This window comes from Triticum dicoccoides, chromosome 4A, assembly GCF_002162155.2.
Source record: "Triticum dicoccoides isolate Atlit2015 ecotype Zavitan chromosome 4A, WEW_v2.0, whole genome shotgun sequence".
NCBI classification, from domain to species: Eukaryota; Viridiplantae; Streptophyta; class Magnoliopsida; order Poales; family Poaceae; genus Triticum; species Triticum dicoccoides.
In genome coordinates this window covers 84968612-84986105 of record NC_041386.1, presented here as the reverse complement: position 1 = coordinate 84986105, position 17494 = coordinate 84968612, and positions in this window count along the sequence as shown.

The following is a 17494-nucleotide window of genomic DNA, read 5'->3' as shown; positions in this document are numbered from 1 at the left end:
GGGGGTGTGGGTGAGTAGAGGGATGCCCTGGCCAGCGGTGGGAGTAGTAGGGGCGGTGAGGCCTGCATGGGAGACGGGAGCAGGCGGTCCCGCCGGCGCTGGATTTGGCGGCTGGAGCAAGAAGATCAGAGATTGAAGAAACACGACGGCTGTTGGATTGACATCCAACGGTTATGTCTGCTAGAATCGTTTGTTGATGTATATAATAACTAAAAAATCTAGCATACGCGTGAACTTAATAGGCCCATAAGTCAAACCATTCCCTCTTTCTTTAATAATTTATATATAGCTCATTGCGGCTTCTTATGCAATTTATAGCAGTCCATTTTTTGGTTGGCCAGGGCCAATTTCGCATATTTCTGTGGGTTCCAAACTATTTTTAATACCGAAATGTCAAGCCAGATTTAAAGTACTTTGAAGATATATTTAAATTAGGTTAATGCCCAGTGAAATAGGAATATGAAAATGTGAAAAAATTCAGAAAATTATAAAGTAATTGCCAATTTGTCATCTGTTTTTATATTTACAACCAATTTCATATTACTTTCGAGATTTGCAGGCGTCTTGAAAGAGTTGCAGCCCATCACGGCGTAGAAAAATAAATAGGCCTGGATTGGGTATTCTTCAGAAAAAATAAACTGGGCTCATTTTCACAAAGAAAAAATAGCTGGGCTGGTCACATGGTGAACATAAAATATAAGCCTGGGCTAGATGGGCCACAACCCAGTTCAAACCCTGCTCCATCTCAACAATAACAAAAAAATACTGCTTGAGCAGCTACATCCCAGGTGTCAGCTGATCTTAAGCTGTTCGCTTGTCTATTGACTATATACGCTCACAATGTCGTGGGTCCCAGATGACAGGAAAACACTAGGAGGAAGCATTTTATTTTTCCTTACACTGACATGGTGGGCCTGTACTGTCATCCTCTCCATGTACTTCTGCCGATTCCTGTTGTTTGTTGACCATGTTGACAACGCGAGAGGGCGGCGGCGTGGTGAGCGCACCAAAGCGCGCGGAGGACGACGGCAAGGCCTGGGACGTAGGCGTTAACTATTTATGAGACGGTGGGGCGGTGATGCATGCGCTGAGGCGCAGCCAGCCATGGGAGGCAGAAGCAGGCGGCCCTGCCGGCGCTGGTTTGGTTTTGGCGGCTCGAGGAAGACAGGACTGAAGAAACACGACAGGCTGTAAAAGTAGCAGGAGTACTTAACAACCTTAACTGAAACCAGCAGGGGGACTTAACAACCATAGCTGAAAGCAGTATGAGTACTTATACAGGTTCAACCATACAAAGCACGCCTCGAACAGTGTTACTTTGCCTACAGTTAACCAAGGGTGAGGTCGCCAAGCCCCAGGACAAGGCCCAAGCGCCACCCCGCGCATCCACAACCTTCTGAAAGCGGCTTCATCTCGCAATGTGGTCAATAAACAAGATATTCGCTTTAGAGCCATGGAAAAGCAGGAACATAATCTTCTGTCCTATTCTCCAAGATGGACGGGCCTTCATTATTTGAGACCACCCATGAATAAGTATCTTTTCACCTCCAAGGGGAATGGAGTAGGTCGACATAAACATCATGTTGTGACCAAGCGCAAGTCTGACCCGACCATGGTCAGGCATCTGTATAGGAACAATAGAACTGGGCAGTTTCTGTTTCAAGAAGATCACAGATGTAAAATTGTGTATAAGCAATAGTTTATGAACAACAAATATAACAGAAACTAGCTTGTACCATAAGTTTCTTGACACAGTTGGACCTGTTCAACGAGTGCAGCAGTGGCACACATATCGTACGTGGCCTTCCACCTTTGAAACGCCCCACAAGGACCTCAAGACGATCAATAAAGTATAGGAACATGTGGATGTCGTCCCAGTCAACTTCAGTGCCATCAATAACAGACGAGTTGTTACAGAATAACAAACGAGCAGCCTGCTTAACTCTGAAAAAACCTACATGTGCCACCAATTTTAAGAAAACATTAGTTAGAAGAAGCATCTCCGTGAGAGATTCGTTGCTACTTCTAAAGTTAAATTGTGATTAGTTAGACAGAATAGGTGGATTAAGAAGTAATCGAGGCAACAAGCAAGAACCAGATACAAAACTAACATGGATGAACAATTGGAACGACGTCGGGGTGGAAGATCGTAGTGAAGATGAGACCAGGTTCTGCTATTTCCATCAACATTCATGCGCCAACTTTCAGTCCGTAACACTTGAGAAAGTTTATCCAAGTTCGGCCATAAAAAAGTAGCGATCTTCTTGGTTCATGAACCCAACTCGGAACTTATATCCATGGCTTGTCTTCATTGTGACTATTAAACTGGTGTATTCAGTTATGCCAAGGCCGAGCATCTTGAGTACATGTGTTCTGGCAGAGCAAATAATGCACTGCAGGAAAAAATAATATGAGAACACAATGTATTCCCTATCCAAATCTAGAAATAACTTCCTCCTTCACGTTAGTGTTAACCATCGTACTGGTAGTAGCTTTTATCCAAATACAGCAATCCAAATTTCCAAATTAGTCAACAGCATGTTCAAAATAACCCCACCCTCCCGGGTAGAAAAGATGATTCTAGGAACATACTATGCGCATTTTAAAATCCTGTGTTAGGATGAGAAGGAACAAGTGTGGCATCTCGCCGAGGGCGCAGAAACCTGTAGGGTCCTCGCACTTTGGGCACTGCAAATGAAACACACTATATTCAGTAGGAAGAAAAATGCATCAATGGCAGCGGGTGCCATCCTAGGATTACCCGGGAGCAAGGGACTTGGATTTATCGCAGATGGATGAAGAATTCGTACTTGGTTCTCCATGAGAAAACCCTATGCAATCGCCGAGAGGGGTTTTTATCTGAACAAGCAGACGAGGGAGAAGGGGATTCAGGCCCAATGAAATATTGCCGCTTCGTCCGTCCAGCTTACTACTAAAGCTGGAAAGGGGTTTTTTTGTGATTTGACGGCTCATTGGGTATTAGTGCGACGCTACGACCGGGGTGTGTCTATCGTGCAGTTGTGCACTCTAATTTGTGAATATGGCACGTGGACCCCGTTGCTGGATGCCCCACATATCAACGAAAGGAAGTAGAAAGACAGGAGTAACTAGTTACACAAAAATATATTTTTAATAGAGAGATACTCCCTCTGTAAAGAAATATACAAATCTTTTATATCACAAGTTTATACATAAGAAAAATTAAAGGGAATATATATAACATATATAATTATAAAAAAGAGTTGTTTTTAACACAGTATAGACGAGTTAGTGATGATGGTGTGCCTGCCATCCTGTAATATAGGCCTTCCGATTTATATTTGACGGATAGGAAGGAAACTATGGAAATTTTGCAAAAAGGTACCCACACACCTCTCCAAATTTGCAAATAAGGCCTTCCCTCGTTCATCCTTTTCTCTCACAAGACAAAATACTCATACAAATGCATCTTGATGTTATGTGCAACGCACGGGCATTATGGGGGGTCTGCTGAGAATATAATACTCAGACAGGCTCACGGTTCTAGACTTTGGACCGCAGGCCCACCCTGCATGTTTGGGGGCCCATGTGTTCTACCTCAGCACTTTTCATATTGCAAGTGATCGGTATGGCGCTGGTTTTAGATGCTGTCACAAGGCGAATACACAAATTGAATAAAGCACGACAGCTCTTGGAATGAAATCGAACGACAGTTCCTGACCAGCAATGAGAGTTGCAATTCTATCAACGATATACCATGTGATAAATAATACTGTCGTATTACTTATACACAGTACACTTGTTTCACCATGCTAGATTATTACATCAAAATCTCTCGTAGGATAGATCAGTTCGGCAGTTGCGTGCTGCTACTGAAGAATTTCAATGTTGATTTGGACCAGCTCTCCTTGCCAAGAAAGTTCGATTTTGAGATCATCCCCTATCAAAAGATATGATTTAGATTTGAAACCTGACCATCCTTTAGCATCAATCATCATGCGACCATCCTTTGTACTTACGGTATATTGAGCAGGTTCATTCACACAAAGGTTGCGCATGGTAATAGAAACTTGGCCGTTGTCGCCCGAATTGTTGAATGACTCCCTTGTTGCTCTAGGAATTCTCTGTTTGCAAACAAGAATACGTACCCAAACAGTTAGATCAACACAGTGAATCATGCGAAACAACATGGAAAGAAAAAAGAATGAAACACTTGGGTGGCCAATGCTTACCAAGAAGGTGGACATGTCTGTTTTTATAAGGACTTCGGTATATGAAGTGCGAACTTGCAGCCCAGTTTGTTGCCGGTGCAACTGCTTGTTCGATTGCCGCTGCACGGGCCGGAGCAGATGCAAGTGCAAGTGTTGGTGCAGGTGCCAAAGCCACTGCTGCTGCCGGAGATGGTGCTCCTTGTAGAGCTGTTGCCGGTGTCGAAGCAGGTGCCGGTGTCGATGCCCGATCCTTCGGTAGATCAGCCTGATCCACTGACGCGGTCGGTGCCCAATCCTCAGCTTGATCAGACTGAGCTGCTGCCGCTATCAGTGCTAGAGCAAGTGCCGGTGCTTGATCTGTTGCTGAAGGTGGTAACGATGTGCGAGACAGCGGCGATCGTGTCTGGTCTGCTATGATCAGCTTTCTAACTTGACTAGGCTTCGTGACCGTGATCTAGTTTTTTTCTTCATTTCTTTTAAACGCGAGAAGGACTAATTGTGGCTTTTTTGTTAAACCAAACTGCAGTTCATCATAGGGATTCAGCTTGTACTCAGACAACAGACTGATCCAATTTTTTCCAGTGATATAAGTGATGGACGGTGCCTTCGTTACTGACACGACATAAGAAGTGAAACCTGCAAAAATAGCCATTGTTGAGCAAACCAAATGGTTTATTCTGTGATGAATGTCACATGGCAAAACCTGCATCGTAAAATTGCAGGAAAAGGAAGAAACATGACATTAAATCAATAAGATTTAGACAGTAAATCAATAAGATTTACTTGATGTGACACGAGTGAATCCTTACCAGGAAATCACTATGTTGAAGTACTAAATAGAAGCTTGATCGTCCAAATACGGGTGGCATGCAGGGGCCCCGCTTACTCCCACAAGCAGGACAGTCCAACGGTCATGACAAATCGTATGGACCGAAGATCCATGGGACTGGAAATCCTGGTGGGTGCGATAAACCCTGCAATGCATATAGATATTGGAATGTAACCATAATTGATAAACCGTCCTCACAAAAAAGATGATCTGGATACTTCAAAATATATAGACTGAATTGAGTGGACAGACATTAACATAGACCGTTCTCAGGACTGACCAGAAAACAAAAGCGGCAGTACTAATAAACAATACAGGGTTCACAAACACAAATCAAGTACTGAACAATATATAGTACTTACTACAGACAAGCAAAGTTGCACTAATTAAACTCTACAGACTATTTCTTGCCACCGACCTACGGGATGAACCCCGCATAACTGACTAGGCCATGGACTTCGTGAGAGATGTCTACATGCACCATCACCATCTCGTCAACCTTGGATAACCTAACAGAGTGGTCTTTCCACTCATAAACATGATCATGAAGACATGTCGCATCAGATTTGTTGGGAAGCTTTACAAGAACTACACCCTTCGTACTCGAAGGCACAACCAGGAAATTGTTGTGGTCAAGTACAGCCTCGAGAACACTCCTGACAACAATGCTACAGGAAAACACTATTTCAGGACACGTGGCGACAAGGACACAACAGCTGGATAGTTTAGCAGTAGAACTCATCCTCAGGTCTTCCAGTTCACACGGCGTGACTTTGAGAACTTCATCTCCACCGCGGACCTGGTTTTAATTCAAACAGAAACCATATTTTATTACTACCTCCGTTCAGGAATATAAGATGATTTTCAATATTATACTCCATATATGACTACATATACGCACAGAAATGAGTGAACAAAGACACTAGAACATGTCTTCAAAGGCATGAGAGCAGAGGGATTACTTGCAATATCCATAACACAAGTTACAGAGGCAAATATACCCTCTTCAAAGGTAACATTGATGTTCATAAAGTACTCCCTCCGTCCCAAAATTCTTGTATTAGATTTGTCTAGATACAGATGTATCAAGTCACATTTTAGTATTAGATACATCTGTATCTAGACAAATCTAAGACAAGAAATTTGGGACAGAGGGAGTAGTTGAAAGTAATCTATAAGAAATCAGTGTCAACCTCTCGCATGTTTTGGTCAAAAGAGGAATTTAGATCCATCATTCGGCACACAAAAATAACATGCAAGATCACCCAGAGAGTTGTACTACTAGTACTAGTACTGCGTGTTAGATGAAAAAACACAATCAAGAGCGAGAAAAAGATCATCAAGAAGAGATATTACCTGGACTTGCTTAATGAGGTATCCCAGAGGGGGGGGGCTTGGAAAGGCTGATGGCTTTGAGCTTGTCTGCGGTAGTCTCGGTGGGGTGCTTGCGCTTCTTCGTACCATGAGCCTCAACGGTTTTGGCCAGAGCCATAGACATCACTTCGGCCAGTGCTCCAGCATCCATCAAGAAACTGTCAAATAGAAATAAAAGAAAAGAAACCATAATCACAAGCTCAAAAGAAGAAAAGAGAGGGAGTTATAGGATCAGTCTCGGAGTTGCAAGACCGGGCCTTGGCCAGAATCAACACCATTGATGCGCTCACCTTTCCTTCTTTGGGAGAGAAGAACAATGGCAGAAGTAGGTCGGGGTTTTATTGAAGAAATGAGGAACAAGATGAGGGAGAAGCGAGTTGGGTGGAGAGGAAGCTAAGAGAGAAGAGTGAAATGATGGTTGCTTCATCCATCGCACTTACTGCTGGAAAGTAGTGGGTTTTGTGATTTGACGGCTCATTGGGCATTACTGCGGCGCTTCGATCAGGGTAGTCTACCGTCACTCTAGTACGAAGTAATTTAGTGCATGGCTGGTGGACCCTGATACGTCTCCAACGTATCTATAATTTTTGATTGTTCCATGCCATTATATTATCAACCTTGGATGTTTTATATGCATTTATATGCTATTTTATATGATTTTTGGGACTAACCTATTAACCCAGAGCCCAGTGCCAGTTTCTGTTTTTTCCTTGTTTTAGAGTATCACAGAAAAGGAACATCAAATGGAGTCCAATTGACCTGAAACTTCACAGAACTTATTTTTGGAAGTAAAGCAACTAGGGAGACTTGGAGTCCACGTAAGGGAAGAAACGAGGAAGTCACGAGGCAGGGGGCGCGCCCTCCACCCTCGTGGGCCCCTTGTGGCTCCTCTGACGTACTTCTTCCGCCTATATATCTCCATATACCCTAAAACGATCGGGGAGCACAATAGATCGGGAGTTCCGCCACCAGAAGCCTCTGTAGCCACCGAAAACCAATCTAGACCCATTTCGGCACCCTACCGGAGGGGGAATCCCTCTCCGGTGGCCATCTTCATCATCCATGTGCTCTCCATGACGAGGAGGGAGAAGTTCTCCCTCGGGGCTAAGGGCATGTACCAGTAGCTACTTGTTTGATCTCTCTCTCTCTCATGTTCTTGAGGTGGTACGATATTGATGTATCGCGAGCTTTGCTATTATTGTTGGTTCTTATGATATTCTCCCCCTCTACTCTCTTGTAATGGATTGAGTTTTCCCTTTGAAGTTATCTTATCGGATTGAGTCTTTAAAGATTTGAGAACACTTGATGTATGTCTTGCCGTGTGTATCTGTGGTGACAATGGGATATCACGTGATTCACTGGATGTATGTTTTGGTGATCAACTTGCGGGTTCCGCCCATGAACCTATGCATAGGGGTTGGCACACGTTTCTGTCGCAATTCTCCGGTAGAAACTTTGGGGCACTCTTTGAGGTTCTATGTGTTGGTTGAATAGATGAATCTGAGATTGTGTGATGCATATCATATAATCATACCCACAGATACTTGAGGTGACATTGGAGTATCTAGGTGACACTAGGGTTTTGGTTGATTTGTGTCTTAAGGTGTTATTCTAGTACGAACTCTAGGGCTGTTTGTGACACTTATAGGAATAGCCCAACGGATTGATTGGAAAGAATAACTTTGAGGTGGTTTCATACCCTACCATAATCTCTTCCTTTGTTCTCCGCTATTAGTGACTTTGGAGTGACTCTTTGTTGCATGTTGAGGGATAGTTGTATGATCCAATTATGTTATTATTGTTGAGAGGACTTGCACTAGTGAAAGTATGAACCCTAGGCCTTGTTTCAACGCATTGCAATACCGTTTACGCTCACTTTTATCATTCATTACCTTGCTGTTTTTATATTTTCATATTACAAAAAAACTATTATCTACTATCCATATACCACTTGTATCACCATCTCTTCGCCGAACTAGTGCACCTATACAATTTACCATTGTATTGGGTGTGTTGGGGACACAAGAGACTCTTTGTTATTTGGTTGCAGGGTTGCTTGAGATAGACCATCTTCATCCTACGCCTCCTACGGATTGATAAACCTTAGGTCATCCACTTGAGGGAAATCTGCTACTGTCCTACAAACCTCTGCACTTGGAGGCCCAACAACGTCGACAAGAAGAAGGTTGTGTAGTAGACATCAAGCTCTTTTCTGGCATCATTGCCGGGGAGATGAGTGCTTGAAGGTATATCTTTAGATCTTGCAATCGAGTTTTTAGTTTCTTGTTTTATCACTAGTTTAGTTTATAAAAGAAAATTAAAAATGGAATCAAGTTTACCTCATACGCTTTATCTTTTTAATATCTATCATGAGAATAAGGATTCCGATAATTGTGCTCAAGTGAAGAAGAATGCATTAGAATGTTTGGCACTAAATATTTTAATGATGAGCATGAGTGCAATGTTGTTAGTATAAATTCCTTCAATATCCATGATGCTAATGATATGCAAAGCCACAAGCTTGGGGAAGCTCTGTTTGATGAAGATGATATTTTTGTCCCCCAAGTTTTGATGAGCAAATTTATTATGATGAAAGCATGCCTCCTATTTATGATGATTATATTGATGAAAGTGGATTTGGAGAGGTCGTGACTTTATTTAGTAATGATTCCACTATTCCGGAAGAGGTTCCAATTGATTATGAGAACAAAGATGCTATCTATGATGATTATTGTGATGACTTGTATGCTATAAATAATAATTATATCCATGAATCTTGTCATCATGATTTTAGTTTTCAATTGGATTATGCCTCACATGATAATTATTTTGTTGAGTTTGCTCCCACTATTATTTATGAGAAGAATTTTGCTTGTGTAGAGAGTAGTAAATTTTCTATGCTTGTAGATCATGAAAAGAATGCTTTATGTGATGGTTATATTATTGAATTCATTCATGATTCTACTGAAAATTATTATGAGGGAGGAATATATGCTTGTAGGAATTGCAATAATATCAAGTTTCCTCTCTATGTGCTTAAAGTTTTGAAGTTATGCTTGTTTTACCTTCCTATGCAAGTTGATTCTTGTTCCCACAAGTTGTTTGGTCACAAAATCCCTATTCATAGGAAGTGGGTTAGACTTAAATGTGCTAGTCATATTCTTCATGATGCTCTCTTTATGTTACAAATCTTATCTTTTATGTTAGCATCATTGAAATCATCATGCCTAGCTAGGGGCGTTAAACGATAGCATCTTATCTTTTATGTGAGCATCATTGAAATCATCATGCCTAGCTAGGGGCGTTAAACGATAGCGCTTGTTGGGAGGCAACCCAATTTTACTTTAGTTCCTTGATTTTTGATCCTGTTTAGTAATAATATTTCATCTAGCCTATGTTTAGATGTGGTTTTATGTTTTAATTAGTGTTTCTGCCAAGTAGAACCTCTGGGAAGACTTGGGTGAAGTCTTTATGATCATGCTGTAAAAAACAGAAACTTTAGCGCTCACGAGAATTGCTGCCATTTTTTATTGGAGAGTGATATTTAGTTAATTATTTTTGCAGATGATTAATAGATAAATTCCTCAGGTGCACCAGTTTATTTGAGAATTTTATGAGTTCCAGAAGTATACGTTTGATCCAGATTACTACAGACTGTTCTGTTTTTGACAGATTCTGTTTTTCTTGTGTTGTTTGCTTATTTTAATGAATCTATGGCTAGTAAAAGAGTTTATAAACCATAGAGAAGTTGGAATACAGTAGGTTTAACACAAATGTAAATTAAGAATGAGTTCATTACAGTAACTTGAAGTGGTGTTTGGTTTTCTTTCGCTAACGGAGCTTACGAGTTTTTAGTTAAGTTTTGTGTTGTGAAGTTTTCAAGTTTTGGGTAAATATTCGATGGACCATGGAATAAGGAGTGGCAAGAGCCTAAGCTTGGGGATGCCCAAGGCACCCCAAGGTAATATTCAAGGACAACCAAGAGCCTAAGCTTGGGGATGCCCCGGAAGGCATCCCCTCTTTCGTCTTCGTTCATCGGTAACTTTACTTGGAGCTATATTTTTATTTACCACATGATATGTGTTTTGCTTGGAGCGTCAATTTATTTCATTAGGATTTGCTTGCTGTTTGAATAAAATACCAAGATCTGAAATTATTAAATGTTAGAGAGTCTTCACATAGTTGCATAATTATTCGACTACTCATTGATCTTCACTTATATCTTTCGGAGTAGTTTGTTGTTGCTCTAGTGCTTCACTTATATCTTTTAGAGCATGGTGGTCGTTTTATTTTATAGAAATAATTGATCTCTCATGCTTAACTTATATTATTTTGAGAGTCCTTTAGAACGGCATGGTAGTTTTCTTTGGTTATGAAACTAGTCCTAATATGATGGGCATCCAAGAGGGATATAATAAAAACTTTCATATAGAGTGCATTGAATACTAAGAGAAGTTTGATGCTTGATGATTGTTTTGAGATATGGAGGTAATAATATCAAAGTCGTGCTAGTTGAGTAGTTGTGAATTTGAGAAGTGCTTGTGTTGAAGTTTGCAAGTCCCGTAGCATGCACGTATGGTAAACGTTATGTAACAAGTTTGAAACATGGGTTGTTCTTTGATTGTCTTCCTTATGAGTGGCGGTCGGGGACGAGCGATGGTCTTTTCCTACCAATCTATCCCCCTAGGAGCATGCGCATAGTGCCGAGGTTTTTGATGACGATTTTTGCAATAAGTATGCGAGTTCTTTATGACTAATGTTGAGTCCATGGATTATACCCACTCTCACCCTTCCATCATTCCTAGCCTCTTCGGTACCGTGCATTGCCCTTTCCCACATTGAGAGTTGGTGCAAACTTTGTCGGTGCATCCAAACCCCGTGATATGATACGCTCTGTCACACATAAACCTCCTTATATCTTCCTCAAAACATCCATCATACCTACCTATTATGGCATTTCCATAGCCATTCCGAGATATATTGCCATGCAACTTTCCACCGTTCCGTTTATTATGACACGCATCATCATTGTCGTATTGCTTTGCATGATCATGTAGTTGACATCGTATTTGTGGCAAAGCCACTGTTTATAATTTTTTAAACATGTCGCTCTTGATTCATCGCAATCCCGGTACACCGCCAGAGGCATTCATATAGTCATATCTTGTTCTAGTATCGAGTTGTAATTCTTGAGTTGTAAAATAAATAGAAGTGTGATGATCATCATTTTCTAGAGCATTGTCCCAAGTGAGGAATAAAAAAAGAAGAAGAAAGGCCATAAAAAAGAGAAGGCCCAAAAAAGAGAAAGGCCATAAAAAAGGAGACAACCCAAAAAATGAGAGAAAAAGAGAGAAGGGACAATGCTACTATTCTTTGCCACACTTGTGCTTCAAAGTAGCACCATAATCCTCATGATAGAGAGTCTCTTGTTTTTTCACTTTCATATACTAGTGGGAATTTTTCATTATAGAACTTGGCTTGTATATTACAACAATGGGCCTCCTCAAGTGCCCTAGGTCTTCGTGAGCAAGCAAGTTGGATGCACACCCACTTAGTTTCTTTTGTTGAGCTTTCATACATTTATAGCTCTAGTGCATCCGTTGCATGGCAATCCCTCCTTGCATTGAAATCAATTGATGGGCATCTCCCTAGCCCATTGATTAGCCGCGTCGATGTGAGACTTTCTCCTTTTTGTCTTCTCCACATAACCCCCTCATTATATTCTATTCCACCCATAGTGCTATGTCCATGGCTCGCACTCATGTATTGCGTGAAGGTTTATGAGTTTGAGATTACTAAAGTATGAAACAATTGCTTGGCTTGTCATCGGGGTTGTGCATGATGAGAGCATTCTTGTGTGACGAAAATGGAGCATGACCAAACTATATGATTTTGTAGGGATGAAATTTCTTTGGCCATGTTATTTTGAGAAGACATAATTGCTTTGTTAGTATGCTTGAAGTATTATTTTTTTATGTCAATATGAACTATTGTCTTGAATCTTATGGATCTGAATATTCTTGCTACAATAAAGAGAAATACATGATGAATATGTTAGGTAGCATTCCACATCAAAAATTCTATTTTTATCATTTACCTACTCGAGGACGAGCAGGAATTAAGCTTGGGGATGCTGATACGTCTCCAACGTATCTACAATTTTTGATTGTTCCATGCTATTATATTATCAACCTTGGATGTTTTATATGCATTTACATGCTATTTTATATGATTTTTGGGACTAACCTATTAACCCAGAGCCCAGTGTCAATTTCTGTTTTTTCCTTGTTTGAGAGTATCGCAGAAAAGGAATATCAAATGGAGTCCAATTGACCTGAAACTTCACGGAACTTATTTTTGGAAGGAAAGCAACCCGGGAGACTTGGAGTCCATGTAAGGGAAGCAACGAGGAAGCCACGAGGCAGGGGGCGCGCCCACCCCCACTAGGCGCGCCCTCCACCCTCATGGGCCCCTCGTGGCTCCCCTGACGTACTTCTTCCACCTATATATCTCCATATACCCTAAAACGACCGGGGAGCACAATAGATTGGGAGTTCCGCCGCCAGAAGCCTCCATAGCCACCGAAAACCAATCTAGACCCGTTCCGGCACCCTACCGAAGGGGGAATCCCTCTCCAGTGGCCATCTTCATCATCTCGGTGCTCTCCATGACAAGGAGGGAGTAGTTCTCCCTCGGGGCTGAGGGTATGTACTAGTAGCTATGTGTTTGATCTCTCTCTCTCTCTCGTGTTCTTGAGGTGGTACGATCTTGATGTATCACGAGCTTTTCTATTATAGTTGGATCTTATGATGTTTCTCCCCCTCTACTCTCTTGTAATGGATTGAGTTTTCCCTTTGAAGTTATCTTATCGGATTGAGTCTTTAAAGATTTGAGAACACTTGATGTATGTCTTGCCGTGCGTATCTATGGTGACAATGGGATATCACGTGATTCACTTGATGTATGTTTTGGTGATCAAATTGCGGGTTCCGCCCATGAACCTATGCATAGGGGTTGGCACACGTTTTCGTCGTGATTCTCCGTTAGAAACTTTGGGGCACTCTTTGAGGTTCTATGTGTTGGTTGAATAGATGAATCTGAGATTGTGTGATGCATATCATATAATCATACCCACGGATACTTGAGGTGACATTGGAGTATCTAGGTGACATTAGGGTTTTGGTTGATTTGTGTCTTAAGGTGTTATTCTAGTATGAACTCTAGGGCTGTTTGTGACACATATAGGAATAGCCCAACGGATTGATTGGAAAGAATAGCTTTGAGGTGGTTTCGTACCCTACCATAATCTCTTCGTTTGTTCTCCGCTATTAGTGACTTTGGAGTGACTCTTCGTTGCATGGTGAGGGATAGTTGTATGATCCAATTATGTTATTATTGTTGAGAGGACTTGGACTAGTGAAAGTATGAACCCTAGGCCTTGTTTCAACGCATTGCAATACCGTTTACGCTCACTTTTATCATTCGTTACCTTGCTGCTTTTATATTTTCAGATTACAAAAACTATTATCTACTATCCATATACCACTTGTATCACCATCTTTTCGCCGAACTAGTGCACCTATACAATTTACCATTGTATTGGGTGTGTTGGGGACACAAGAGACTCTTTGTTATTTGGTTGCAGGGTTGCTTGAGAGAGACCATCTTCATCCTACGCCTCCTACGGATTGGTAAACCTTAGGTCATCCACTTGAGGGAAATCTGCTACTGTCCTACAAACCTCTGCACTTGGAGGCCCAACAGCGTCTAGAAGATGAAGGTTGTGTAGTAGACATCAGACTCCGATGCTGGCTGTTCCACACGTCGGCGAAAGTGAGTAATTTAGTGCATGGCTGGAGGAGGATCCGCATGGTAGAGCATGTCCACTGTTTTTCTGAAGAAAAAAATGATTACAGCAAGCGTTCCCACTCTTACGGCGGAGGAGTGCGAAACACGACAGCCACTTGAACATACACAATGCTCCTTCTACTAGGCATGTACAGTGGTTCATACGTCAGTACTACATAATCTTGTTGCTAGTATAGTAAGATATGACGACAACAAATGATGTTGTGCGCATGTCAACTATATGAACAGTAATGTAGTAACACAGTACCACTTTTTTGATTGTCCGGTCGAGAATGAACGATGAGATCAATGTTAACAAAACTAGGTCTACAGCGCACCGAGAGTACGGTGCTACAGTACTCCACGAAACATGAACCATATGAAGCACGAATAGTGCTAGGCAGGATGTATGAAGGGTGCACGAGATGGGAGCAAAAGTTCCCTTCTCGACCCACTTTTGGGTGTTTGGCGGAGTGCATGAAGGGTGCATGAGTCCACACTAGTAGGTTAACACAAATACACGAAGAGGAAACAACTATATTGAGATGAGAATGCAACCAAACACACCCATAGGCTTTGTGCTACAGTGACTGATCTGCACCGTCTGAGTTTGATCCAACGGTCATGTTGCGCCGAGACATGGACATGCCCATGCAGAGGGCGCCTAAACACCACCGAAGTCCCTCTGCTTCTCGAGGCACACGACATTGGTGATGCAGGGGGCGAAACGGCTGAAAGGCAATGCAATCTATGGGAAGGCGGAGGGAGCCAGCCGAGGAGCGGGGAATCTTTTGGTTTTCACCATGGTAAAACACCAGTCGACGACTTCTCACATTAGGGAGCAGTGGGTTTTACAGGCGAACTCAACGTGACTAATTGCTGCCGCGCCTGCTCCCGTCAATCAAAAAATTAAAAATCCTGCTGCGCCTGCTCCCGTCAATCAAAAATTAAAAATCCGGTCGCACTCAAACACCAGAGCAACGCCGCAGTGGATATTTAAATTTACCTGCCGGCAAGTAGATAAAAAAAGGGGTGAAAAAACAAATGTGGCGGCAGCCTAGCTAATCGGTCGAACTAGGCCAACTAGCTAGTCACCATGCTTCACTAATGTACTCGGCGGGAAAAGTGGTCTTTCGTGATTTGATGACTCATTTACTTGCCTCGGCGAAGACGCGCGGTAGGGCGTCCCACGTCAGGAAGAATATATGCGTGCACCACCCAGGAGGACCCCGAAACCACGCGGTAGGGTGTGCCATGTCTCGGCATGGAGGAAAAATGTGCGTGTAAAAATTTACTATATTAGACATAGTACCTATGGTTCGACCTTGGGACCCAGCCAGCTGGTCAAAAACACCCCACTAGCCACACAGCTTCATCATGCTAACATGGCACGGAGGATAGGTGTGGTTAGCTCCGTCTCGACCAGCCACAATGTCTCTTGTTCTAGGTGATTCTTCTATTTTCCAAGCTTTTTTTAGTTGTAATAACACCACGGCAAGCTAGTGCCGCTCTTCGTGTGTGCCCGTGCAAAGGTTAGACCATGGAGAGAAGAGAGAGATCACAGACCTGGGACCCACCAGTAAGCGAGTCAACGGTCATGCACGTGTTGACGAGGCACTCCCTCTACTCTACTCAACGTAATACTGTATAAAATCAAGTTATGGGACAGAGCCAACAACCATTGTTGTTTCAGGCTATCGACTTACGCTTTGTAGTCCAGTTTGCCAGTTCGAATCTTGTCTTTCAGATTTGTTAGTTTTAGGTCCAAATTTGATTAATGACAAGTGGGACCCCCGTGTGTTGTTCCGATATTTCAGTGTAGGATGATTTTTTTGACCCCCGTGCAAAGGTTAGACCATGGAGAGAAGAGAGAGTTCTCATACAACAATATTACCAAGCCAGTTTGAAGATGGCACCGTTCGAAGCCCTGTACGGCCGAAGGTGCAGAACACCATTGATGTGGGATGAAGTAGGAGACCGACAGTTGTTGGACCAGACTTGATCAAAGAGTCTGAGGAGAAAGTTAAACTGATTCGAGATAGACTGAAGATAGCTCAGTCCAGGCAGAAGAGTTATGCAGATTCGAAACACAAGGAGGTAACCTATGAAATCAGAGACAGAGCATATCTGCGAGTATCGCCTTTGCGAGGAGTGAAACGTAGGACCGTATCGTGTTTTGGAACGGATGGGAGAAGTTGCCTACAAGTTGGAGTTACCTGAAGGACTGTCAGGAGTTAATGATGTGTTTCACGTTTCCCAGTTGAAGAAGTGCCATGCTGAGATGGCCGACATACCGCTAAGAGATATCGTACCCTTGGAGGCGATTCAGTTGGACAATGAATTGACTTATGAGGAGAAGCCAGTCAAGATTTTGGAGTTTGCCAGTCGAGTCACCCGCAACAAGATTATTAAGTTTTGCAAAGTTCAGTGGAGCCACCATACCGAGGATGAAGCCACCTGGGAACGAGAGGATGATCTTCGCAAAGACCACCCACACCTATTTTCTAGCCAACCCGAATCTCGAGGGAGAGATTCATCTTAAGGGGGGTAGGTTTGTAACATCCCAAATTTTCAATTTGGAATGTTATACATAGATCATTCTTGCATATCATATTTTATTGCATTTTTGTCTCGCGATCCTCGAAATCCGAAGCAACTCAAGGACCCTCGGAGAGAGTTGGGGATTTCCCCGGTTTTCAAATTTGATTTTATCAAATTCTCAAACGAGGATTTTGGTTTTAATTATTTTTCTCCGAAAATATTTCATATTAAAATATATGAGAGGAGATAATATGACTTCTCCAAAATAAATGAAATATTGGAGGAAAAATATTAAAATCAATATTTGTTTTTATTTGGATTTTATTTGCAATTTTGTTTGCATTAGAAAATTGCAGGTTTTCAAAATTGCATTTAGGGCCAAGAAAATGTTCATCTCGTTCTAAATATTTCATTTACATGGTGAAAATTTGTTTTGGCATTTTTAGAATTTTATTTTATTTTCTAGGATTTTTTTAGTTTCGGCGGAATTTATTCAAAAAAAGTGTGCGTGGCTAACTGGGCCGAAGCCCAGCCGCCGGCCCACCTCCCCCGCGACGCCGTCTCCCTTAGGAGACCGACGCCGCCACACCGCCCCGGACCGGAGTCCGGCTAGGACTCTGCCCCGCCGCCCCTTTGCCCCCTCCCCAAGGCACCCCCCTCCCCATATATACTCCCCCTGGCCACCACCACCTGCCACCGCCTCGCCCCGCCC